Source organism: Balaenoptera physalus (genome assembly GCF_965194825.1).
Source record: "Balaenoptera physalus genome assembly, chromosome: 1".
Lineage (NCBI taxonomy): Eukaryota > Metazoa > Chordata > Mammalia > Artiodactyla > Balaenopteridae > Balaenoptera > Balaenoptera physalus.
This window is the reverse complement of record NC_138882.1, coordinates 105,577,503-105,604,886: the sequence shown is the minus strand read 5'-3', so window position 1 is coordinate 105,604,886 and position 27,384 is coordinate 105,577,503. Positions and strand designations below refer to the sequence as shown.

The 27,384-nt window shown below is 36.1% G+C and overlaps 1 long non-coding RNA gene across 1 annotated transcript; it reads right to left on the bottom strand.

Moving 5' to 3' along the window:
- Positions 1 to 3,396: 3,396 nt before the first annotated feature.
- LOC309656515 lies at positions 3,397 to 27,145 on the bottom strand. The gene is made up of 2 exons (XR_014261418.1): positions 17,910 to 27,145; positions 3,397 to 17,367 (listed from the first exon to the last, which is right to left on the bottom strand). It is a non-coding gene; the product is annotated as an uncharacterized lncRNA (long non-coding RNA).
- Between the last annotated feature and the right edge of the window lie 239 nt (positions 27,146 to 27,384).

The window sequence follows — 27,384 nt, the reverse complement described above, 5'->3', positions numbered from 1 at the left end:
ATGAGATCTTGAGGGCTATAACAAGTACTTTGATTTTTTAATCTGGGCAAGATGGAATGCCATTGAGAATTTTGATCAGGGCAGTGACATCATTATGTTTTAACAAAATCACTCTGGCTACTTTGTTGGGAATAGAATGCCAGGAGGGCAGGGACAGAAATAGGGAAAACTATGTGGAGGCTATAGTAAAAATCTAGGTGAAAGATTATGGAAGCTTGGACTACATTGATAGCAATGAAATGGGAGAAGTGGACAAATTGCAGAAACGTTTTGAAGACAGGTTTCTTAAGACCAAAGATTCTAAAATTCTTATAATAAGATGCTAAGGGGCATCACTTTAATACATTAATGTAATTAATTTTAGTATGATTTGAAATAGTTTATTTGAAACCCCATTTTATATAGATACTAAAACAATAATATACTTTTTTTTTGATAATTGTAATGCTTAAGTTTAACAGATTCACTGATTTTTTACATTAGGTTTGAGGAATAAACACCAATTTATTTTTTAAACAAATGAGCTCCCAGTCTTCACGTGGAGACAATACTCACAGAAAATTTTCATGTGTTTCTGTGTTTTTACAAAACAGGAAAAGAAAATCACACTAAATCTTCAGTTGTATTAATTCATGTTGTTTTCCTCCAAATTTTCACTATCAATAAATGTATAACCTAAGTTAGTATTCTAAATAATTTTCCCACTTATTAAGTTTCTTGTGTATGTTAGTAATTGCTGGAGTAAAGCTAAAATAGGGAATGTGAATAATCTGACAATCATCTTAATTTTCTCACTGGCACAATGCAAACAAAAGCATTTAGAATTTTGCAATTTTTACGCTTAGCAAATGATATTGGTAGATTTAAAAGTGGTGGAACTTTCTGTAATTTTTTTAAATTAAAATATAGCATATGTACAATACAAACCAAAAAAATACAGCTCCAAAAATTTTTACAAAATGAACTAATCCATGAAACCAGAACTCAGATAAAAAATTGTAACATTAGGAAAACTGATTGTTCCCTTGTGAGAATGCCCTCTGGTGACCCTTCTGATAATTACCCTCCCAAGAGACTAAATCACTTTTCAACTGTTTTGAATTTTATAGAAATGGTATCATACAGTATATATTAATTTGTATATATTTCTTTCACTCAACAATGTATTTGTGAGATTCACCATTGTTATTGCATATAATTGTAGTTTGTTTATTCTCATTGTTGTGTGTGTGTGTATATATATATATATATATATATATATATATATATATATATATATATATACACACACACAATACACACATGTATATATGTATAATATTGAGTATTTTCTATGTACCTGTTCTGTGCTGGGCAGTAACCCAGAGAAATAGCCACAGGTGAAAATGCCCACTTATACCGATGAACAAAGTACAGGGAAACCAAATTCTTACCTTTTCCACTCTGGCTTCCTTTCAAAAAGAGTTCCATATTGAGGTATTTTTCATAATTCCTTCATTAGTAAAAGATAGATAGGGCAAAACTTCAGGACTTTCCTATTCTGATAAGAGTGAAAACCAGTCATCCCAAGAGCCTTTTAGGAAATCCAGAGTGCTTAACCCAGCAACAAGACAACTCATTTTCTTCTGGAGAATCACCTGGCATCAATCAATTAAATAGGCATCCTTTAGTAGAAGGCAGCCTGCCTAAGGGCAAAATATTCTTAAGTAAGAAAGATTGTCATCATTCCTGGCAAACTTTGTTTGGAACATGCATTTGGGATGACCCCACACATCTCACAAATTATGAAATCTAATGGCCTTTTAAAGCAGATCAGTATTTTAAGAAGCATTATGGTGATTTTATAGAAAATAAAATCCTTGAAAAGAAATATTGGCTTCTAACATATTTGGATTCAGGGTCAGCAGTGGAAGACTTTGTTAGGAGGTAGCTGGAATTGTTTTGAGCCAACCTCAAGATGACTTTAACATTGATCCAGAGACATTTACAAAATCAGCCTACGTAATCGTGGAAAAAGAAAAACTAATGAGGGTAACTCATCTGAATCCTTCATAAACTGAAAAACACATTTGCTGATACTGATACCTCTGGCCTAGCCATGTTTGCAAGGTGACAATAGAGAATAATAAAAGAGGTAATGCTAGGTTCATTCTCAAAATCCCCAATATTCTAAAAAGGAACAAGAGACAGAATAAAGATAACTGCAACTCAAGTCATGAAATGCTGCTTTGATAGAATTAAAATAAAACTCTACTTTTTAGTACCAACTTGTTTTCAAAATCTCTTGTAGAATGTCCTATTAAGTCATAACAGGACCCTAAATTTGGGAAGAATTGGCCTCAAAACAGTATTGAATTTTGTAATTCATGAACCTGAAATATCTTTATATTTATTTAGATTTCCTTTGATGTTTTTAATGACAGTTTTGTAGTTTTCAGTATACAGTTTATTTTGTTAGAAAAGTACTTTTGCGGGGAAGGAGGAGATGCTATAGTAAGTGGTATTGCTTATTTTAATTTCAAAGTAAAATTTTTTATTGCTGGTATATCGAAAACAATTGCCTTTTGTATATTAAGCTTGTATCCTGCAATCTTGAATGCCTTTTCGCTACTAATTCCAGGATTAAATTTGTAGATATTCTACAAAAGCAATTATCTCATCTGCATATATACAAAAATTTTCTTTCTTTCTTTACAAGCTGCATATTTTTTTCTTTGTCTTCTTTTATTTCTCATTTTCTTATTTTTTTGTCTTTTATTTCTTTGTCACACCAGCTAGAATGACCAATATGATGTTGAATAGTATTCGTAAGATCAGACATGTTACTTTGTGCTTGATCTTAGGGGAAAAAGTGTTTAGTCCTAACCAATAAGTATCACGTTAGCTGTAGGTTTTTCAAACATACCTTTTATTAGGGAAGGAAGCTCCCTTCAATTCCTAGGTTTTTGAGAGTTTTGTTTTTTATGAATGTGTGTTGAATATTATTAACTACTAGTTATTATTAACTTTGTATAGTTAGTATACATAGTATACTAGTAGTATAATAAATTATACTGATTGATGTGAAAATATTGGATCAGCCTTTCATTCCTGAAATGACCCTATTGGTCATGAGTTATTATCCTTTTTATTTATTGCTGCATTAAATTGATAATATTTTGTTCAGGATATTTTCCCCCATGTTCCTGAGGGATATTGGTCTGTAGTTTTCTTTTATTCTTATGTCTTTATCTGGTTTTGGTATTGTGGTAATATTAACATAAAATTAGTCAGGAAGTGTCCCATAGCTTCTATTTTCTGGAAGATATTGTGGGAAATTAGTATTAGTTTTCTTTTAAATATTTTATTTTAAATATTTGGTTGAATTTGCCAGTAAAACCATCTGAGTCTAGTGATTTTCTTTTTTTCTTTTAAAAATTTTACATTATTGACTCGATTTTTAAAATAGACGTAAGGCTGTTCAGCATATCTATTTCTCCTTAAGTGAATATTTAGTCTTATAAAAAATTAGTCTATTTTGTCTAAGTTATCAAATTTGTGAGCATTGAATTTTTTAAAGTATTCTGCTATCATCTTTTAATATCATGGGATCAGTAAGGATGACCCATTTTAATTTTTGATATTAGTAATTTATGTATTTATGTCTTGGTTAGTCTAGCTATAAATTTATCAATTTCATTAATTTTTTCAAAAAATTGACTTTTGGAGAGACCTTCAAGACGGCGGAGGAGTAATACGTGGAGATCACCTTCCTCCCCACAAATACATCAGAAATACATCTACATGTGGAACAACTCCTACAGAACACCTACTGAACACTGGCAGAAGACCTCAGACTTCCCAAAAGGCAAGAAATTCCCCACGTACCTGGATAGGGCAAAAAAAACCAAGAAAAAACAGACAAAAGAATAAGGATGGGATCTGTACCTCTGGGAGGGAGCTGTGAAGGAGGAAAAGTTTCCACACACTAGGAAGCCCCTTCACTGGCAGAGACGGGGGTTGGCGGGAGGGAAGCTTTGGAGCCACAGAGGAGAGCACAGCAACAGGGGTGCAGAGGGCAAAGCAGAGAGATTCCTGTACAGAGGATTGGTGCCTACCAGCACTCACCAGCCTGAAAGGCTTGTCTGCTCACCCGCCAGTGCGGGTGGAGGCTGGGACCTGAGGATCTGGCTATGGAGGTTAGATCCCAGGGAGAGGACTGGGTTGGCTGCATGAACACAGCCTGAAGGGGGCTAGTGTGCCACAGCTGGCCAGGAGGGAGTCCAGGAAAAAGTCTGGGCATGCAGAAGAATCAAGAGACCATTGTTTCAGGGTGCGCAAGTAGAGAGGATTCAAAGCACTGCCTAAACGACCTCCAGAGAAGGGCACGAGCCGTGGCTATCAGTGAGGACACCAGAGACAGGCATGAAACGCTAAGGCTGCTGCTGCAGACACCAAGAAGCCTGTGTGCAAGCACAGGTCACTATCCACAACTCCCCTCCTGAGAGGCTGTGCAGCCCGCCACTGCCAGGGTCCCATGATCCAGGGACACCTTCCCCAGGAGAGCACACGATGTGCCTCATGCTGTTGCAATGTCATGCTAGCCTCTGCTGCCACAGGCTCGCCCTACATTCCGTACCCCTCCCTCCCCCCAGCCTGAGTGAGCCAGAGCCCCCGAATCAGCTGCTCCTTTAACCCCGTCCTGTCTGAGCAAAGAACAGACGCCCTCAGGTGACCTACACTCAGGTGGGACCAAATCCAAAGCCAAACCCCAGGAGCTGTGCGAACAAAGAAGAGAAAGGGAAATCTCTCCCAGCAGCCTCAGGAGCAGCAGATTAAATCTCCACAATCAACTTGATGTACCCTGCATCTCTGGAATACCTGAATAGACAACGAATCATCCCAAAATTGAAGCGGTGGATTTTGGGAGCAACTGTAGACTTGGGGTTTGCTTTCTGTATCTAATTTGCTTTTGTCTTATGTTTATCTTAGTTTAGTATTTAGAGTTTTTTATCATTGTTAGATTTGTTTATTGACTTGGTTGCTCTCTTCCTTTTTTTAATACATAGATATATATATATTTTTCCTTTTTCTCTTTTTGTGAGTGTGTATGTGTATGCTTCTTTGTGTATTTTGTCTGTATAGCTTTGCTTTTACCATTTGTCCTGGGGTTCTGTGTGTCCGTTTTTTTTTTTTCTATAGTTTTTAACACTTGTTATCAATGGTGGATTTGTTTTTGGGTTTGGCTGCTCTCTCCTTTCTTTCTTTCTTTCCTTCTTTCTTTTTTTAAATTAATTTTTAATTTGTTTACTTTTAATCATTTAAAAAATTTTTTATTTTAATAACTTTTATTTTATTGTTTCTTTCTTTAAAATTTATTTATTTATTTATTTATTTAATTTTGGCTATGTTGGGTCTTCGTTTCTGTGTGAGGGCTTTCTCTAGTTGCAGCAAGCGGGGGGCCACTCTTCATCGCGGTGCACAGGCCTCTCACTATCGTGGCCTCTCTTGTTGCGGAACACAGGCTTCAGATGCACAGGCTCGGTAGTTGTGGCTCATGGGCCTAGTTGCTCCATGGCATGTGGGATATTCCCAGACCAGGGCTCAAACCCGTGCCCCCTGCATTAGCAGGCAGATTCTCAACCACTGTGCCACCAGGGAAGCCTGTCTTTTTCTTTCTTTCTTCCTTTCTTCCTTTCTTTCTTTCTTTCTTTCTCCCTTCCTTCCTTCCTTCCTTCCTTCCTTTCTTTCTTTCTTTTTCCTTTCTTCCTTTCTTCCTTTCTTTCTTTCTTTCTTTCTTTCTTTCTTTCTTTCTTTCTTTCTTTCGTCTCCCTTTTCTTCTGAGCCGTGTGGCTGATGGGGTCTTGGTGCTCTGGCTGCATGTCAGGCCTGTGCCTCTGAGGTGGGAGGGCTGAGTTCAGGACATTGGGCCACCAGAGACCTCCTGGCTCCACGTAATATCAAACAGCAAAAGCTCTCCCAGAGATCTCCATCTCAACGCTAAGACCCAGCTCCACTCAATGAACACCAAGCTCCAGTGCTGGATACCCTATGCCAAACAAGTAGCAAGACAGGAACACAAGCTTACCCATTAGCATAAAGGCTGCCTAGAATCATAATAAGGTCACAGACACCCCAAAACACACCTCTGGACGCAGTCCTGCCCACCAGAAAGACAAGATCCAACCTCATCCACCAGAACACGGGCACCAGTCCCCTCCACCAGGAGGCCTACACAACCAACTGAAGCAACCTTACCCACTGGGGGCAGACACCAAAAACAACGGGAATTATGGACCTGCAGCCTGTGAAAAGGAGACCCCAAACACAGTAAGTTTAGCAAAAGTAGAAGCCAGATAAAAACGGAGCAGATGAAGGAGCAAGGTAAAAAACCATCAGACAAAACAAATGAAGAGGAAATAGGCAGTCTACCTGAAAAAGAATTCAGAGTAATGATAGTAAAGATGATCCAAAATCTTGGAAATAGAATGGAGAAAATACAAGAACCGTTTAACAAGGACCTAGAAGAACTAAAGAGCAAATAAACAATGATGAACAACACAATAAATGAAATTAAAAATTCTCTAGAAGGAATCAATAGCAGAATAACTGAGGCAGAAGAAGGATAAGTGACCTGGAGGATAAAATAGTGGAAATACCTACCACAGAGCAGAATAAAGAAAAAAGAATGAAAAGAATTGAGGAGTCTCAGAGACCTCTGGGACAACATTAAATGCACCAACATTCGAATTATAGGGGTCCCAGAAGAAGAATAGTAAAAGAAGGGTCTCAGAAAATATTTGAGGAGATTATAGTTGAAAACTTCCCTAATATGGCAAAGGAAATAGTCAATAAAGTCCAAGAAGGGCAGAGAGTCCCATACAGGGTAAATCCAAGGAGAAACATGCCAATACATATATTAATCAAACTATCAAAAATTAAATACAAGGAAAAAATATTAAAAGCAGCAAGGGAAAAACAAAAATAATATACAAGGGAATCCCCATAAGGTAAACAGCTGATCTTTCAGCAGAAACTCTGCAAGCCAGAAGGGAGCAGCAGGACATATTTAAAGTGATGAAAGGGAAAAGCCTACAACCAAGATCACTCTACCCAGCAAGGATCTCATTCAGATTCAACAGAGAAATTTAAAAAATTATCGAGAAGCAAAACCTAAGAGAATTCAGCACCATCAAACCAGCTTTACAACAAATGTTAAAGGAACTTAGCAGGAAACATAAGACAAGGAAAAGACCTACAATAACAAACCCAAAACAATTAGGAAAATGGTAATAGGTACATACATATCCATAACTACCTTAAATGTAAATGGATTAAATGCTCCAACCAAAAGACATAGACTGACTGAATGGATACAAAAACAAGAGCCATATATATGCTGTCTAAAAGAGACCCATTTCAGACCTAGGGACACATACAGACTGAAAGTGAGGGGATGGAAAGAGATATTCCATACAAATGGAAATCAAAAGAAAGCTGGCGTGGCAATTCCCATATCAGACAAAATAGACTTTAAAATAAAGAATATTACAAGAGACAAAGAAGGACACTACATAATGATCAAGGGATCAATCCAAGAAGATATAACAATTGTAAATATTTATGCACCCAACATAGGAGCACCTCGATACATAAGGCAAATGCTAACATCCATAAAAGGGGAAATTGACAGTAAAACAATCATAGTAGGGGATTTTAACACCCCACTTTTACCAATGGACAGGTCATCCAAAATGAAAATAAATAAGAAAACACAAGCTTTAGATGGTACATTACACAAGATGGACTTAATTGATATTTATAGGACATTCCATCCAAAAACAACAGAATACACTTTCTTCTCAAGTGCTCATGGAACATTCTCCAGCATAGATCATATCTTGGGTGACAAATCAAGCCTTGGTAAATTTAAGAAAATTGAAATCGTATCAAGTATCTTTTCTGACCACAACCCTATGAGACTAGATATCAATTACAGGAAAAAATCTGTAAAAAATACAAACACATGGAGGCTAAGCAATACACTACTAAATAACCAAGAGATCACTGAAGAAATCAAAAAGGAAATCAAAAAATACCTAGAGAAAAATGACAATGAAAACACAACAACCCAAAACCTATGGGGCGCAGGAAAAGCAGTTCTAAGAGGGAAGTGTATAGCAATACAATCCTACCTCAAGAAACAAGAAACAACTCAAATAAACAACCTAGTCTTACAACTAAAGCAGTTAGAGAAAGAAGAACGAAAAATCCCTAAAGTTAGCAGAAGGAAAGAAATCATAAAGATCAGATCAGAAATAAATGAAGGAAACAGTAGCAGAGATCAATAAAAGTAAAAGCTGGTTCTTTAAGAAGATAAACAAAATTGAAAAACCATTAACCAGACTGATCAAGAAAAAAAGGGAGAACCCTCAAATCAATAAAATTAGAAATGAAAACGGGGAGGAAACAACTGACACTGCAGAAATACAAAAGATCATGAGAGATTACTACAAGCAACTCTATGCCAATAAAATGGACAACCTGGAAGAAATGGACAAATTCTTAGAAAAGTGCAACGTTCCGAGACTGAACCAGGAAGAAACAGAAAATATAAACAGACCAATCACAAGCACTGAAATTGAAACTGTGATTAAAAATCTTCCAACAAACAAAAGCCCAGGACCAGATGGCTTCACAGGTGAATTCTATCAAACATTTAGAGAGGAGCTAACACCTATCCTTCTCAAACTCTTCCAAAATATAGCAGAGGGAGGAACACTCTCAAACTCATTCTACGAGGCCACCATCACCCTGATACCAAAACCAGACAAAGATGTCACAAAAAAAGAAAACTACAGGCCAATATCACTGATAAACATAGACACAAAAATCCTCAACAAAATACTAGCAAACAGAATCCAACAGCACGTTAAAAGATCATACACCATGATTAAGTAGGGTTTATCCCAAGAATGCAAGGATTCTTCAATATATGCCAATCAATCAATGTGTTACACCATATTAACAAACTGAAGGAGAAAAACCATATGATCACCTCAATACATGTAGAAAAAGCTTTCGACGAAATTCAACACCCATTTATGATAAAAACCCTCCAGAAAGTAGGCATAGAGGGAACTTACCTCAACATAATAAAGGCCATATATGAGAAACCCACAGCTAACATCATTCTCAATGGTGAAAAGCTGAAACCATTTCCACTAAGATCAGGTACAAGACAAGGTTGCCCACTCTCACCACTATTATTCAACACAATTTTGGAAGTTTTAGTCACAGCAATCAGAGAAGAAAAGGAAATAAAAGGTATCCAAATCGGAAAAGAAGTAAAGCTGTCACTGTTAGCAGATGACATGGTACTATACACAGAGAATCCTAAAGATGCTACTAGAAAACTACTAGTGCTAATCAATGAATTCGTTAAAATAGCAGGATACAAAATTAATGCATAGAAATCTCTTGCACTCCTCTAAATCAACGATGAAAAATCTGAAAGAGAAATTAAGGAAACAATCCTATTTACTATTGCAACAAAAAGAATAAAATACCTAGGAATAAACCTACCTAAGGAGACAAAAGACCTGTATGCAGATAACTATAAGACACTGATGAAAGAAATTAATGATACAAACAGATGGAGAAATATACCATGTTCTTGGATTGGAAGAATCAACATTGTGAAAATGACTATACTACCCAAAGCAATCTACAGATTCAATGCAATCCCTATCAAACTACCAATGGCATTTTTCACAGAGCTAGAACAAAAATTTTCACAATTAGTATGGAAACACAAAAGATCCTGAATAGCCAAAGCAATTTTGAAAAAGAAAAATGGAGCTGGAGGAATCAGCCTCCTGAACTTCAGACTATACCACAAAGCTATAGTAACCAAGACAGTATGGTACTGGCACAAAAACAGAAAAATATATCAGTGGACCAGGATAGAAAGCCCAGAGATAAACCCATGCACATATGGTCACCTTATCTTTGATAAAGGAGGCAAGAATATACAATGGAGAAAAGACAGTCTCTTCAATAAGTCGTGCTAGGAAAACTGGACAGCTACATGTAAAAGAATGAAATTAGAACACTCCCTAACACCATACAGAAAAATAAACTCAAAATGGATTAAAGACCTAAATGTAAGACTGGACACTATAAAACTCTTAGAGGAAAACATAGGCATAACACTTTATGACATAAATCACAGCAAGATCCTTTTTAACCCACCTCCTAGAGAAATGGAAAGAAAAACAATAATAAACAAATGGAACCTAATGAAGCTTAAAAGCTTTTCCACAGCAAAGGAAAACATAAACAAGACGAAAGGACAACCCTCAGAATGGGAGAAAATATTTGCAAATGAAGCAACTGACAAAGGATTAATCTCCAAAATTTACAAGCAGCTCATGCAGCTCAATATCATAAAAACAAACAACCCAATCCAAAAATGAACAGAAGACCTAAATAGACATTTCTCCAAAGAAGATATACAGATTGCCAACAAACACATGAAAGGATGCTCAACATCACTAATCATTAGGGAAATGTAAATGAAAACTACAATGAAGTATCACCTCACACCAGTCAGAATCATCATCAAAATCTCTACAAACAATAAATGCTGGAGAGGGTGTGGAGAAAAGGGAACCCTCTTGCACTGTTGGTGGGAATGTAAATTGATACAGCCACTGTGGAGAACAGTATGGAGGTTCCTTAAAAAACTAAAAATAGAATTACCATACAACCTAGCAATCCCACTACTGGGCATATACCCTGAGAAAACCATCATTCAAAAAGAGTCATGTACCACAATGTTCATTGCAGCTCTATTTACAATAGCCAGGACATGGAAGCAACCTAAGTGTCCATCGATAGATAAATGGATAAAGAAGATGTGAAACATATATACAATGGAATATTACTCAGCCATAAAAAGAAACGAAATTGAGTTATTTGTAGTGAGGTGGATGTACCTGGAGTCTGTCATACAGAGTGTAGTAAGTAAGAAAGGGATAAATACCGTATGCTAACACATATATATGGAATCAAAAAAAAAAAAATTGGTTCTGAAGAAACTAGCGGCAGGACAGGAATAAAGACGCAGACGTAGAGAATGGACTTGAGGACACAGGGAGTGAGAAGGTAACCTGGGATGAAGTGAGAGAGTGGCATTGACTTATAAACACTACCAAATGTAAAATTGATAGCTAGTGGAAAGCAGCTGCATAGCACAATGTGACCACTTAGACGGGTGTGATAGGGAGCGTGGGAGGGAGACACTAGAGGGAGGAGATATGGGGATATATGTATATGTATAGCTGATTCACTTTGTTATAAAGCAGAAACTAACAAATCATTGTAAAGCTATTATACTCCAATAAAGATGTTAAAAAAAAAAAAGAAATTGAACAGAAAGAATAAAAAGTCCTGATGAGTGTAAAAAAAAAAAAAAATGACTTTTGGTTTTGTTGATTTTCTCTATTTTTTTCTGGTTTTAATTTCATTGATTTTTGATCTTTTTAAAAATTTCTTCTGTTAGTTTTAGGTTTAATTTTCCCTTCTTTCTGTAGATTCCTTAAGAGTTTATTTTCTAAAATATACATTTAATGCTTTAAACTTTCCTCTAAGCACCACATCCTTAAAGATTCTGTGATTCTGCTGTACCGCACAAATTTTCATAAATTGTATTTTCATTTTCATTTAATACAAAATATTTTAAAAAATTCTTCTTGGGACTTCTTTGACCCTTGTATTTTTTAGAATGTTGTTTACTTTCCAAATATTTGGGGATTTTTCCTGATATTTTTATGTTATTGATTTTTTAATTTAATTCCATTATAGTCTGAGAATATATTTTGTATGATTCACATTCTTTTCAATTTGTTAAGATGTGTTTTATGTCCCAGAACATAGTCTATCTTGATAAACGTTCCATGGAAACTTGAAAAGAATGTGTATTCTACTGTTGTTAGATGGACTATTTTATAAATGTTAATTGTTGATCTAATTAATGCTGTTAAAATCATTCTTGCTGATTTTCTATCTGCTTGATCCAGCAGTTATGACAGAGGAGTATTGAAGTCTCCAACTATAACAATTCTTTCTTCAGGTCTATCAGTTTTTCCTCATTTGTTTTTATTATTTGTTGTTTGGTGCATACACATTTAGCATTGTTGTGTCTTCTTGGAGAATTAACCCACCATTATATAACTCCCCTCTTTATCTGTGATGTTTTTTCTTGTTCTAAGGTCTGCTTTCTCTGATATTAATACAGATTCTCCACCTTTCATTAATTAGAGTTTGCATGGTATAGCTCTCTCCACACCTTTACCTTAAGCTTATCAGAGACTTTACATTTAAAGTGGGTTTCTTGTAGAAAATATACAATTGGATTTTTTTTAAAACCACTTTGGCAATCTGTTTTTAATTAGTATGTATCAAACATTCATGTTTAAAATGATTATTGGTATAGTTGAATTAATGTCTACCATCTTTGTAACTTTATAACTGTTTTCTATTCATTCTATTAACTCTTTTCTTCTTTCTCTCTACTGCCACATATTTTTGCTTTCTCTTGTTTTAACTTAGCCTTTTATATGATTCCATTTTATCTCCTCTTTTACTTTAACATTTGTACTTCTTTGAAGAAAATCTTAGTTGCTGTCCTAGAGCAGTTTGACTAATGTATCAGTTTTTAGATCTGCCATAACAAAGTACCACAATGGTGGCTTTAAACAAAAGAAATTTTTTCCATCACAGTTCTAGAGCCCATAATTGTAAAATCAATGTGACACAGGGCCATGCTCCCTCTGAAGGCTCTAGGGAACAATCCTTCCTCACCTTTTCCCAGCACCTGGTAGTTGCCTGCAACCCTTGATGTTTCTTGGTTTGCAACTGCATCACTCCAATCTCTGTCTCTGGTGTCACACGGCATTCTCCTTTTGTGTTTTGTCTGTCTCCATATGGTAATCTTCCCTCTGTGTGTGACTGACTGTATGCCCCAATTTTCCTTGTCTTATAAGGACACCATTTATTTCATTATAGCCTACACTAATTCAGTATGACTTTATCTTAACTTGGTTACATCTACAAAGATGCTATTTCCAGATAAGACCACATTCACAGGTACTGGGAGATAGGACCTGAACATATCTTTCTGAGGGACACAATTCAACCCACATCTAACCTGATATGCCTAGGTGTGGGTTTTTGTAGTATTTATCCTCCTTGGTGTTCCCTGAGCTTTCTGGTCTGTGGTTTGATATCTGTTACTATTTTTGGAAAATTCTCAGCCATTATCACTTCAAATATTTCTCCAGTTCCTTTTCCTATTTCTTCTCCTTTAATTATTAAAATTGTGTGTGTGTGTTACAACTTTTAATTTGTCCCACATATCCATCATTCCTCAGTTCTTTTTTTCACTCTTTTTTTCTCTGTGAATTCATTTGGAAAGCTTTTGTTGACTTACCTTCAAACTCACTGATTCTTTTCTCAGCCAGGGCTGGTCAACTGAGGAGCCATCAAATGTATTTCTTCATTTCTGTTATTCTTTTTGATTTTTAGCATTTCTTTGAGAGTTTCTATCCTTCTGATTATATTGCCCATCTGTTCTTGCATGTTAGATACATTTTATTACATCCCTTAACACTTCCTGTATAATAATAATTCCAACATCTATATCATATCTGAGTTTGAGTCTGATGATTGCTTTGTTTCTTTAGCCTGTGCTTTTTCTTGCCTTTTGGGATGCCTTGTCAGTTTTTGTTGAAAGCCAGAAATGTTGTACTGGGTAATAGGAACTAAGGTAAATAGGCCTTTAGCCTGAGAATTTATGTTAATGAGGCTGGGAGTTGGTCTGTGTTTACTATTTGTTGTAATTATAGGTACCAGAGGCTTCGAACTTCCCTAGAGACTTTGTTTTGGTCTCCCCTCTTGTTTCGGGGCTTTTCTTTGTAAAGTACCTTGGAGAGAGTCTTTGCCTTGTAGCTCTTTCAGCTTTAATCCACTATTATTCTACTGGAGTCGTGTTGGTATGGCCATACGTTGAGAGGATGTGTTCAATAATCTCCCACTTAAGTTAAATCTTTTAGTGGACTTTCCACTCAGGCTGTGCCTTTGCATGTGTTTCTGTCCTGCCTCTAATGGACTAACTTTTTAATTTTTTAAATCTTGATACTACTCTCTTCCCTTTCTGCAGTGTTTCTATCTCCTTTGAACCTAATTTTCTGTTTATTATATTTTTCTAACTTAGGAAAGACTGGAGGGGCTGTAGTGAAGAGGAATTCCCTTCCTTCAGCTGATATAAAGTTTCAAAATTGTGCTCTGCTGAAGTCTTTTCAGCAAATAGGCCTTTGTTTTGGAGAAGGTAGTGACTGTGTTTGGCAATGCTTGTTTTTCCCCTCCTCCTCCTAGGGACCAGGGGTTATTTCTCAAATCCTCACTGTGAGAACCTGATAGAACCCTCTTTTTACAGCCTAGATGGTTGGTCACTGTACTATCACCAAGATAAGATAGACTTGAGTATTCCACCCAGTACTCCACAGATATAGGTTTTCCACTCTAGCTAGTGGGAACAAACACTTTCTTGCTGAACGTCCTGTGAACTCTAGTGTCATGATCTCTGTAGACTCTCAGCTTCTTCTCCTCCATATAGTTAGTCCTCCTTGTACTGCCTGGCTTTACTTTTCCATAACACTGCTTACAAACACACTCTAAGCAATTATAAGAGCAATCATAATCCTCATCTCATCTGTTTTTCATTCTGTCTCCCACAATAATGGATATAAAAACAAAAATTTTAAAAATGGGACCTAATTAAACTCAAAAGCTTTTTCACAGCAAAGGAATCCATAAACAAAATGAAAAGGCAACTCACAGATTGGGAGAAAATATTTGAAAATGATGTGACTGACAAGGAATTAGTCTCCAAAATTTACCAACAGCACATGAGGCTTATAATTATCAAAACAAACAACCCAATCAAAAAATGGGCAGAAGACCTAAATAGACATTTCTCCAAAGAAGATATACAGATGGCCAAGAGGCACATGAAAAGATGTTCAAAATTGCTAATTATTAGAGAAATGTAAATCAAAACTGCAATGAGATATCACCTCACACCAGTCAAAATGGCTTTCATCAAAAAATCCACAAACAATAAATGCTGGAGAAGGTGTGGAGAGAAGGGAACCCTCCTACACCATTGGTGGGAATGTAAATTGGTACAGCCGCTATGGAGAACAGTATGGAGGTTCCTTAAGAAACCAGAAATAAAGCTACCATATGAAACTGCAATCACACTATTGGGCATATATGCAGAGAAAAACACGGTCCAAAAGGATACATGCACCCCGATGTTCATTGCAGCACTGTTTACAATAGGCAAGACATGGAAACAACCTAAATGTCCATCAACAGAGGAATGGATAAAGAAGATGTGGTACATATATACAATGGAATATTACTCAGCCACTAAAAAGAATGAAATAATGCCATTTGCAGCAACATGGATGGACCTAGAGATTGTCATGCTGATTGAAGTCTTCAGACAGAGAAAGAGAAATATCATATGATATCCCTTATATGAGGAATCTAAAAAAAAAATGATACAAACAAACTCATTTACAAAATGGAAACAGACTCATAGACTTAGAGAACAAACCTATGGCTATCAAGGGGGAAGGTTGGGGGAGAGGGATAGTTAGGGAGTTTGGGATCAACATGTATACACTGCTATATTTAAGATGGATAACCAACAAGAACCTACTGTATAGCACAGGGAAATCTGCTCAATGTTATGTGGCAGCCTGATGGGAGGAGAGTTTGGGGGAGAATGGATACATGTATATGTACAGCTGAGTCGCTTTGCTGTGCACCTGAAAGTATCACAACATGGATAACCAGCTATACCCCAATATAAAAAGAAGTTCAAAATAAATAAATAAATAGAGACAGTATTTTTAGAGCATAATATTAAGAATATAGGTTAAGAAACAATTCGTTTTAAATTCCATATTTACTACTTCTTGATTAGATGACTTTGCAGGAAATAAACTCTCTTGGCCTCAGCTGACTCATCTATAAATGAAGAAAATAATACTACCTCATTTGGTTGTTGTAAGAATTAAATAATAGATATAAAGCACTTAAAAGACTGGTTGTATGTATATTTATCTATATATCTATGACTCAGTAAATATTAACTCTTACCTGTTATTCTTCTAGTTTTCCACATGCACTCCCAGGTATGATAAAGCTTAACTAATGTCATCTGTTTACTATCTCTGAAGGGCCAAAAATTCCTTGGTGAGGATGTAACTGTGTTTCTTCTGAATTAGGCATCCTTAGAACATATATCCTTAGAAAGGGTGTGAATGATGATGGCCTGAGCTACACATTACTACACATTAAGAGTGACCTGCCATGTGTTTACTAGTTAGCAAGAATTCCTGCAGGTATCATTGCTAATATTCAACCTGTAACTTACTATGCAGCCTGACCCTTTATAAACGGTTTGCTTATTTTTAGTCAGGGGGGACTCTTAAGAATTAATCACCTTTTATTTACTCTGGAAGCATAAAAGTTACTTGGGAATTCCCTTACTAAATTTCCCTCATTTCAAAAATAGCTGAATAATCCCAGTTGAACATTTTTTATTTTCGAATGAGCATATCTATCCCAGGTAAATCTAAAGCATTTATTTCTGAATGAACACTTCTATCCCAAGTTTATTTAATATAAACTTTTGTGCAATTCTCTAGATACATCTTCAATTGCCATAACCCACTGCAAAGGGCAATTACAGGACACCTAGTTTTTTTTTTTCTAGATAAATTTTTGACACAGTTATTAAAGTTTTCTTAAAAATGTGTTGAAAAAGATATGCATAGTTTCAGAGAAGCATTCAGGGTGTAAAGAATATTGCGCTTTTGAGTATTCAAGAAAATAGTAACTTGGACATGAGGAAAAATGAAAGGGAAAAGGTTTTAGGCAAGAAATACTTTGTAAATTACTAATTGCATGAGAGACCAAACAATGCCAATAAAGATATATTCTTTTTTTTAAAATATAAACTTATTTATTTATTTTTGGCTGCATTGGGTCTTCGTTGCTGCACTCGGGCTTTCTCTAGTTGTGGAGAGCGGGGACTACTCTTTGTTGCAGTGTGTGGGCTTCTCATTGTGGTGGCTTCTCTTGTTGCAAAGCAGGGCTCTAGGCGCACTGGCTTCAGTAGTTGTGGCGTGCAGGCTCAGTAGTTGTGGCTCGCGGGCTCTAGATGCAGGCTCAGTAGTTGTGGTGCATGGGCTTAGTTGCTCTGCGGCATGTGGGATCTTCCCGGACCAGGGCTCGAACCCGTGTCCCCTGCATTGGCAGGCAGATTTTTAACCACTGTGCCACCAGGGAAGTCTTAAAGATATATTCTTGAGAATATCTCCCAACTCCAACTTGTCATCTCTAATCCTGACTTTGTGTACTTTTTGAAATTTATTTTGTGATACATGATATCTCCATCACAAATTCTGACACATTTGCATTCTACTATCTGTGAGATCGTATTACTAAAATAATAATTTATTCTACACATAAGAAAAGTGAATATATTTATGAGGCTCTAAATTTTTAAAAGTGCAAAATGTGCCTACATAAAGCAGGAAAATGAAAGCATGTCCAACACATTCATTACTAAACAAGACAGACAGCATTAGAGGGCATCCTCTGATTTCAAAAGGTAATTTGTTATGCTTCTCTTGACTTTTGCAAGGTGATGGATCCAAAGATCATTTTTTTTTGGAATTTTCTGTAGCAAAGAACAAAACTCTTTCAAGGCCATGGCTGATTTAAGGTTAGTTAGATATTGTTTGCTGCAAAACAAATCCCAAAATTTAGTGGCATAAAGCAATTACCATTTTATTATGCATACAGCTTTATGGATCAGACATTCAGACATGCACAGGTTGGAGGACTTGTCTCTGCTCCATGATGTCTGGGGTCTGAGATGAGAAGATTGAAATCATTGGAAGTAACTTGACAGGCTGGGGACTGGAATCATCTGGATGCATTTTCACTCATTTATCTTGTGCCAGGGCTGGGATGACTCAAATTTGGGTTTAGCTGGAACTGTCAACCAGAATGTCTTAATGTGGGTTTTCCATGTAACAAGGGCTTCCTAATGGCATGGCAACCTCAGAGTAGTAAGACTTCTTACATGATGACTCAGGGCTCCAAGAAGAAGTGTTCCAGATAACAAGATGAAACTGTGCAGTCTTTCATGAGCTTGTACGCTATATTCTACTGGTTGAAGCAGTCACAAGCTTGCCCAGATTCAAGGAGAGGTGATATAGACCACACATCATGATGAGATAAAGCATCACATCAAATAATTCATTTTATGTTTTAAAACTGCCACAGTCCTAAGTCCTTGAGAGGCTATCCTCACCGCTTTTGAGGTATGGTGCATTTGCAACACAAAACATTTCAGAACACTAGGTGTTTCTAGCGTTAGAATATTAAATATTCTAGATGAATTCTAGCTATTACAATATTAAATAACAATTTCTATTCTCTTCAATTATCTGCTATACTTAATAATTTAAAGAACAAGGTCTATGTTTAAAACATTACTAGGTAGACAGGGATTTCTAAATATGTCTTGTAAACAGATGTTTTCACTTAATACAGATTGCTGGGACTTCCCTGGCCGTCCAGTGGTTAAGGCTTCGCCTTCCAATGCAGGGGGTGTGGGTTCGATCCCTGGTCAGGGAGCTAAGATACCACATACCTCGCGACCAAAACCCCGAAACATAAAACAGAAGCAATACTGTAACAAATTCAATAAAGACTTTAAAAAAACATAGTAATACAGATTGCTGTATCCAAGTCAGTAAAATACAATAGTATTTGAACTGTCATACTCCCTTTTCATGCGTTCTGGAACCTGGAAATACTCTCTTTTGGATAATTGGCATTACAATGATATTTGTTAAAATGGAATTCCACATACACTTCAAAAGCTGACAAAATACTGGAATGCAACATGTTAATGGAATGAACAAAAACAGAGAGCAGTATATTTGCCATTGGTAAGTCTCATTTAAAGGTACTACGTCTAGGATGGAATTTTATAGTTCAAGAGAATAACAGGGAATTGGAAGAGTATACAAAGAAATCAACCAAAATGATGATTTGGAAAAAATAACACTGTTTTTAAAAGTTTAAATTATGAGGAATATTTTCCTTTAATCTTTTACATTATATAATATTTTGTTGTATTTAAATCATTTAATATGTGTATGTCACATTGAATCTTTACAAAAGCACTGACATTTTTTACGTATCAGAGAAATGAAATCAAACAGACAAATGCAGCCAATTAGGGGAAGAGTCAGGACAAGAATTTTACACAAGATCACATGATATTAACATCACCTTGAAGACTGAATAATTATGATCCTTTTAAGAATTCAGAAAAAGTTTTTGTGTCATAAGTCTCCACAGCAAAATAAATATGTTTTTACATCTAGAGGAGAAAAAAAATGTTAAGGAAAAATAAATGCCATAGAACTATTTATGTTAGGATTGTTTATACAAACTAATAACTTGGACTCAAAAGAGTATGAAAACACTTGCAACATCTCAGAATATAGACTTCTAAAAACATGCTTGTAGAGATTTTTTATTAGGCTGTACTTCCTCCTGATAATTGATTTAAATGAGACTGAGGCAACAAAATAGGTTTAAACCTACAAGGACAAAGGAAAAGGGAATAGACATAACAACAAACACGGCACGTCAATAAAATTCTGAAAGCCAGAAAATGGATGGAAGGTGGTGCTTGATTTAGAAGACTGGGGAAAAGTAAAATCTAGGTTTACAGGAAAGAAGCCAATAAGTAAGATTTTCATGTCACAGACTCCACTAAGGTTTAGGGCTCAGAGGCACCAGGTACAACTAATGAAAAGATGTTGGTCAGTTTGGAAGTTTATAAGAAATATTTACACCCTCTGGGTCTTGCCCTTATTTGAAGAAACAGTAAATTCCCTAACTAAACCCAGCAAAAGTATATGAAAAGATTTACCTAATTTCTATATTCAGTGATAAAAGCAAAAACTGAGAGTGAGCACGAAACACTGTTCTCAAAAAAAAACCAAAAAACTGGATGATTAAGTAAATGTTAATATAAAAGTCCCTTCTGCCTCTGTATTCTCAAAAGCCCTCATTGCATTACTTTGTGGGAATTGAGGCTTGGGGAAAGGGCACAGGAAAATGATGATCTGGTTACTGTTATTGCTGTGAGTAATAAATTGTCTTTTTTCTCTGATCCAGTAGTTTTGTGTCTTCTGCCAGAGTCCATGAAAATGAGGCATGCTAATGTGTTTGTTTAAATTTGGGGTAAAATATCAGCCTCTTCACAGTTCTTAGCAATCATCAATTACAAAACAGAAACCAAGGCTCAGAGAGGTGAGGGGATTTGCTAATGCTGCGCAGCAAATAGAGAGCGAAGCTTGTTTATGAACTGCCTGTGTGACTGCAACTTCAAGAATTTGAGTTACTGCTTTTGAGAAGGGAAACCTCCTGGTAAAAGGGATTGAGGGGCAGAGAATTATCTGTGTATCACTTTCAAGTGAGATATAGCTGACTTTCTGTGGTATGACTGTTAAGAATTACCCACACATTTTTTTTTAACATTCTTTTTTATTTTTTAAAATTTAATTTAATTAGTTTACTTTTTTATACAGCAGTTATATTAGTTTATATTAGTTTATACAGTTTACAGCAGTTTATTAGTTATCTATTTTATATATATTAGCGTATATATGTCAATCCCAATCTCCTAATTCATTCCCCCCTCACCACTTTCCCCCCTTGGTGTCCATACGTTTGTTCTCTACATCTGTGTCTCTATTTCTGCCTTGCAAACTGGTTCATCTGTACCATTTTTCTAGATTGCACATATATGCATTAATATACAATATTTTTCTCTTTCTGACTTACTTCATTCTGTATGACAGTCTCTAGGTCCATCCACATCTCTACAAATCACCCAATTTTGTTCCTTTTTATGGCTGAGTAATGCTCCATTGTATATATGTACCACACCTTCTTTATCCATTCATCTGTCAATGTGCATTTAAGTTGCTTCCATGACCTGGCTGTTGTAGATAGTGCTGCAATGAACATTGGGGTTCATCTGTCTTTTTGAATTATTGTTTTATCTGGGTATATGCCCAGTAGTGGGATTGCTGGGTCATATGATAATTCTATTTTTAGTTTTTTAAGGAACCTCCATACTGTTCTCCATAGAGGCTGTATCCATTTACATTCCCACCAACAGTGCAAGAGGGTTCCCTTTTCTCCACACCCTCTAAAGCATTTGTTGTTTGTAGATTTTCTGATGATGCCCATTCTAACTGGTGTGAGGTGATAACTAATTGTAGTTTTGATTTGCATTCTCTAATAATTAGTGATGTTCAGCAGCTTTTCATGTGCCTCTTGGCCATCTGTATGTCTTCTTTGGAGAGATGTCTATTTAGGTCTTCTGCTCATTTTTGGATTGGGTTGTTTGTTTCTTTAATATTGAGCTGCATGAGCTGTTTATATATTTTGGAGATTAATCCTTTGTCCATTGATTCATTTGCAAATATTTTCTCCCATTCTGAGGGTTGTCTTTTCGTCTTGTTTATGGTTTTCTTTGCTGTACAAAAAGCTTTTAAGTTTCATTAGGTCCTATTTGTTTATTTTTGTTTTTATTTCCATTTATCTAGGAGGTGGGTCAAAAAGGATCTTGCTGTGATTTATGTCAAAGAGTGTTCTTCCTTTGTTTTCCTCTAAGAGCTTTATAGTGTCCAGTCTTACATTTAGGTCTTTAATCCATTTTGAGTTTATTTTTGTGTATGGTGTTAGGGAGTGTTCTAACTTCATTCTTTTACATGTAGCTGTCCAGTTTTCCCAGCACCACTTGTTGAAGAGACTGTCTTTTCTCCATTGTATATTCTTGCCTCCTTTATCAAAGATAAGGTGACCATATGTGCATGGGTTTATCTCTGGGCTTTCTATCCTGTTCCATTGATCTATATTTCTGTTTTTGTGCCAGTACCATACTGTCTTGATTACTGGAGATTTGTAGTATAGTCTGAAGTTAGGGAGTCTGATTCCTCCAGCTTCGTTTTTTTCCCTCAAGATTGCTTTGGCTATGCAGGGTCTTTTGTGTCTCCATACAAATTTTAAGTTTTTTTTGTTCTAATTCTGTAAAAAATGCCATTGGTATGTTTGATAGGGATTGCATTGAATCTGTAGATTGCTTTGGGTAGTATAGTCATTTTCACAATATTGATTCTTCCAATCCAAGAACATGGTATATCTCTCCATCTGTTTGTATCATCTTTGATTTCTTTCAACAGTGTCTTATAGTTTTCTGAGTACAGGTCTTTTATCTCCTTAGGTAGGTTTATTCCTAGGTATTTTATTCTTTCTGTTGCAATGGTGAATGGGATTGTTTCTTTAATTTCTCTTTCTGATCTTTCATTGTTAGTGTATAGGAATGCAAGAGATTTCTGTGCATTAATTTTGTATCCTGCAACTTTACCAAATTCATTGATTAGCTCTAGTCGTTTTCTGGTGGCATCTTTAGGATTCTCTATGTTTAGTATCATGTCATCTGCAAACAGTGACAGTTTTACCCACGAATTTTCCAGACGAGTAAGTTTTACCTTCCTTTAAAGCAAGTGAAACTCTAAGAATGATCTTTAAAATCAGCAATGAACCCTCAGACCGTGAACTTTTCTAATGTACCATTACAATATGCTCTTTCTTTTGAGATATTTCTGGATTGCATTGGTTATAACAGTGAGGTATTAAAGCAATGTGATTAAGCAACACCAGTCTTTATGATCCTTAGCTTCACAGCAAGAGTGGCAAGTGTTTAGGCTGAACAGACAATAAGAATAAAACTTAAAAAACCACAGCGTGATTTCAAACATGTGAAGCTGCTGCTGCCGACTAATGGTTAGCCTTGCCCAACATCTGTCTTTCCTACTTCTTCTGATTCCCTTCCAACTATGGGAACCACAGGAATTGACTCCAGGCAAACAATGCCCTGGACGTGTGACGGTAATCTTTGCCAGAAAATAAATGAGCTGGTCTGGAAAACCTCACTTTCAGAAGGAGACTCACTTTTGTTAATATATCCTGATCTTTTCCTGAGATACCTACTTAGTAGAACTCAGTGAGGTTGTGGACTGGGTGAAAAAGAGGAGAGATATATAATATTTCCTAGAAAATCTAGAAAAGTACATTCATCTGAATATTATTTTTCGGTTGTTTTTGTTTCAAGTTCTTAACACAGTGCTGGAGAAAGAGGTTTAGCGATCTAAAAAAAATATATATATATATCATTAAAAATTCAAATCTACCTTGGAAGCATAAATTCTACCGATCTCTCCTAGCTTCTCAGAGCACTTGAGGGAGCCCAGCAGCTGCAGGAGGTTGGGAGAAATAGAGCAGAGATAGGCACTCTCCTGCTGGTCTCTCCTCAGCCAGTCTCAGCTCCCAACTCTGTTTTATAGTTATGGAAACAGAGGCTCTAGATATCTGAGCATCAAGATATGCAATTAATAAGCGGCAGACTCCAGATTCAAATCCAACAGACCCTAACCTCCAAAGTGTAATATTTCTATTTCTTTATGCTGTTCTCCCATTGGAAAATGCCTTAAGGGGCGATGAGGACAAAGAATACTAAAATGCAATAAATAACACCAAAACCCAAATTTTCCTCATTTTGGAGTTTTCCTCAGTTGAGCCTATTTAGTCCCCAAAAGTCAAAAGAATAATGAAAGGTAAGTAGAAACCACAGATTATTTAAGAGCAAATTAGGGCCAAATCAAAAACTTCAATATGACATTTTTTCACTGAGATCTTCTTCAATTATTTTTTCCTCATAGGAAAAGCACTATGCAGATGAATGTAAGAATTATGCCTATCCATGTCTGTTAGTATGTAAGTATCATGAGATCAAGGTATTTATGTTAGTTACTGGTATGTCATCAGCTCCTGGCATGGTGTTGGTCATCTAGTAAATTATCAATAGCTGTAAGTTAAATATGTGAATAAATGAAAGAGTGCTTTAATCATCATTTTTTGTACTCAAGTTCAACTTCAGATAGTTCTATCTATGGACTCATTCCCATCAAATTTGTGGACTAATAAGGATCACACCTGGAAGTATATTAGAAAATCCTTCTTTACTAGTGGGTAAAGTCTAGAATTAATCTTGTGGCCTTCTTAGGTGCAGCATGACCTCATGATTTACGTTTAAGCCACGCTGAGCCAGCTAAGCAGCATGTTTCTACTGTAACCTCCACTGTGTAAGTCATACCTACATGAATCCAACCTTCTGGGATCAGAAATCTATCCTATTGCATAGAAAACAAACTTATCGTTACCAAAAGGGAAAGGGGCAGAAGGAATAAACTAGGATTAACAGATACACACTGCTATATATAAAATAAACAACAAGATCCTACTGTATGGCACAGGGAACTATATTCAATATCTTGTAATAACCTATAAAGAAAAAGAATCTGAAAAAGAACATACATATATAACTGAATCACTTTGCTGTATACCTGGAACTAATATAACCTTATAAATCAACTATATTTCGATTAAAAGTTGTTTGTTTTGAAAAAAACTGTCCTATTGCATAAAGCTTTGATCTCCAGTCTATCTTTATCTTCTTTCCACAAAGGCTGGACTGATCCTGTGTTCCAGCAACTGACTGGTTTGCTACCTTGCTAGAGACACCAACTACTACACCTTACTCATCTTCTGGAACCTATTAGATAACATGCAAGGATTTATATTATTTAATGTATTTAAACTTCTTCTTAAATTGTACATTCTTCAAAAGCAATGACTTTTGCATTTTTAATCCATGTATTAAGTGCTGTGCTATCACTATAATATATATCCAACAAATGCTTGTTCATGGACTAAACACTGATTGTGCTAGCAATTTTCCTCTGCTATACAATATGATAAAACTGAGAATTTAATATTTCAGTGTAGTAATTCAAAATAACCATAATAAATTTGACATTGGTATTTCTGATTTCAACCTATGTATTAAAAAAAACAATATCATAATTTTATTTAACTTAATACCCACTGCTCATAACACTATTTTCTTAGATTTCTCATCAAAGACATCCATTTGAGAACTATTCAGTAGGCAATTTAGTTTACATAAGTAGCCTTAATACAGTTCTGAATAAAGCAATTCATATGATCAATTCCTTAATCCTCATAAAATGTGCTCAGAAAAAAAAGGAAGAAAAAATAAAATTTCAAAAGGACTTCTCTGATATGTAAAATTTAGAAAGCTATTAACTCAACAGCTACTTTTTAAAGACAACTCAACAAATACTTATTAAACATCTTTGAAGTGCCTAATACAGCATTAACTCCTGTGAAGGAGATAAATGAGTTAAAAAGAAATGATTTCTACCTCTGTAGTGCTTAGGCACCGTTTGCGTAGTATATATATCTAACTTTAAGATAACAATATTTGTACCTACTTTAGTCAGCTCGTACTGCAATAACAAATAACCATAGACTGAGTGGCTTAAATAACAAACATTTATTTCTCACAGTTCTGGAGGCTGAGAAGTTCAAGATTAAGGTGCCAGCCCATTTGATTTTTGGTGAGAGCCTTCTTCCTGGTTTGTAGATGGCTCTCTTCTCAGTGTATCCTCATATGGCAGAGAGAGAGAAAGGAAGCAAGTTTTCTTGTGTCTCTTTTTCTAAGAGCAGTAATCCCATTATGAGAGCTCCACTCTCATGACCTAATCACTCCCCAAAGGCTGCATCTCCATCACAGTAGGGATTAGGGTTTCAAAACATGATTTTGAGGGACACAAACTTTCAGTCCATAGCAGTACACCAATTAAAGTTTCAGATAAATAAGAGTTCAGTATAGACTGGAGAAGATTCTTCCTGTGAACATAGGAATTAACCCTAAGCCTTTTGAGGTGAATATAAATAGAGTTGGGGAGATTATTTAATCATGGGGAGCAGGAACACTAGCACATATACAAGGAATGGAAAGTTGGATATTTTCTGAAAATGAGTCAGTACAGATAGTAGTGCAGTTCAAATGATGTCAGTGTTGCTGTGTTGTCTCTATTGAAAGTGCATCTTAAGAGAGAGGGGGTGGAGGTGGAGATTGATTAGCAAAAACACGGTGCTTACTAGACACATAATGCATCTTCCAAAAAGGTGTATTTTATTAGCCAAGAATTAAGCAGGAAATAGATTGAAAAGAGTTTAATAAAGGAATTGTCTACAGGAGTGTGAGAGTTTAAGGAACAAACAAAGGTTGGTGAATTACCCAGGTACTAGCAACGGTGGGAAGCCATTACCACCCCTAAACCTAATATGGCAAGGGGAGAGAATGCTGTTACTGTTATGAAAACCCAGTGAGAAATGTAGCCTTAGAAGAGGACCTCCAGATGGAAGTCACAAATAGAAGAATGAAGCTACTGTCAAAGCCACTACCTGGCCAGGGCTGGGGTAGCTTTAAGTGCACAGATCACTTCTCTTTCTCTCCCTCTTTCATCTTCTATTGTTTCCTCTTGTTAAACCAGTGGTTCTCAACAGAGGCAATTTTGCCCCCCTGCCCCAGGATGTTTGGCAATGTCTGGAGACATTTGTAATTGCCATTACTGGAGGACATGTTATGACATCTAGTGGGTAGAGGCCAATGGTACTGCTAAATATCTTACAATAGGCAGGACAGACCCCCACAACAAAAAATTATCCAGCTCCAAATGTCAGCAGTGTCCAGGTTGAGAAACTCTGTTGAAATAACCAAATTTAGTTGGAAGCCAAAGGGTAAAGAGGCTAATTGATACATCCCATTGGCATCAGCCTTTTGGGACCAGAGTAGTGTAGAGAAGGGCAGAGAAAGAATATGTGGGTGGAGAGCTGTCAAACAGAGCACAATGAGCAAATAAATTCAATTTTTTTCTATGTATTTGCTTTCAAAATACTCAGGTAGCTTGATAAAAATACGATAACATGTTTAAAAGTTTTGCTATATGATGTAACAGGCCATTTGTTGCAACATCTTGTAATTTAACATGTCAGTTTTTTTTTTTTTTTTAATTAAGTGTACTATCTTTTTTTTTTTTTTAAAGAATTTCACTTTATTTATTTATTTATTTATTTTTTGGCTGTGTTGGGTCTTCGGTTCTGTGCGAGGGCTTTCTCTAGTTGCGGCAAGCGGGGGCCACTCTTCATCGCGGTGCGCGGGTCTCACTATCGTGGGCCTCTCGTTGCGGAGCACAGGCTTCAGACGTGCAAGCTCAGTAGTTGTGGCGCGTG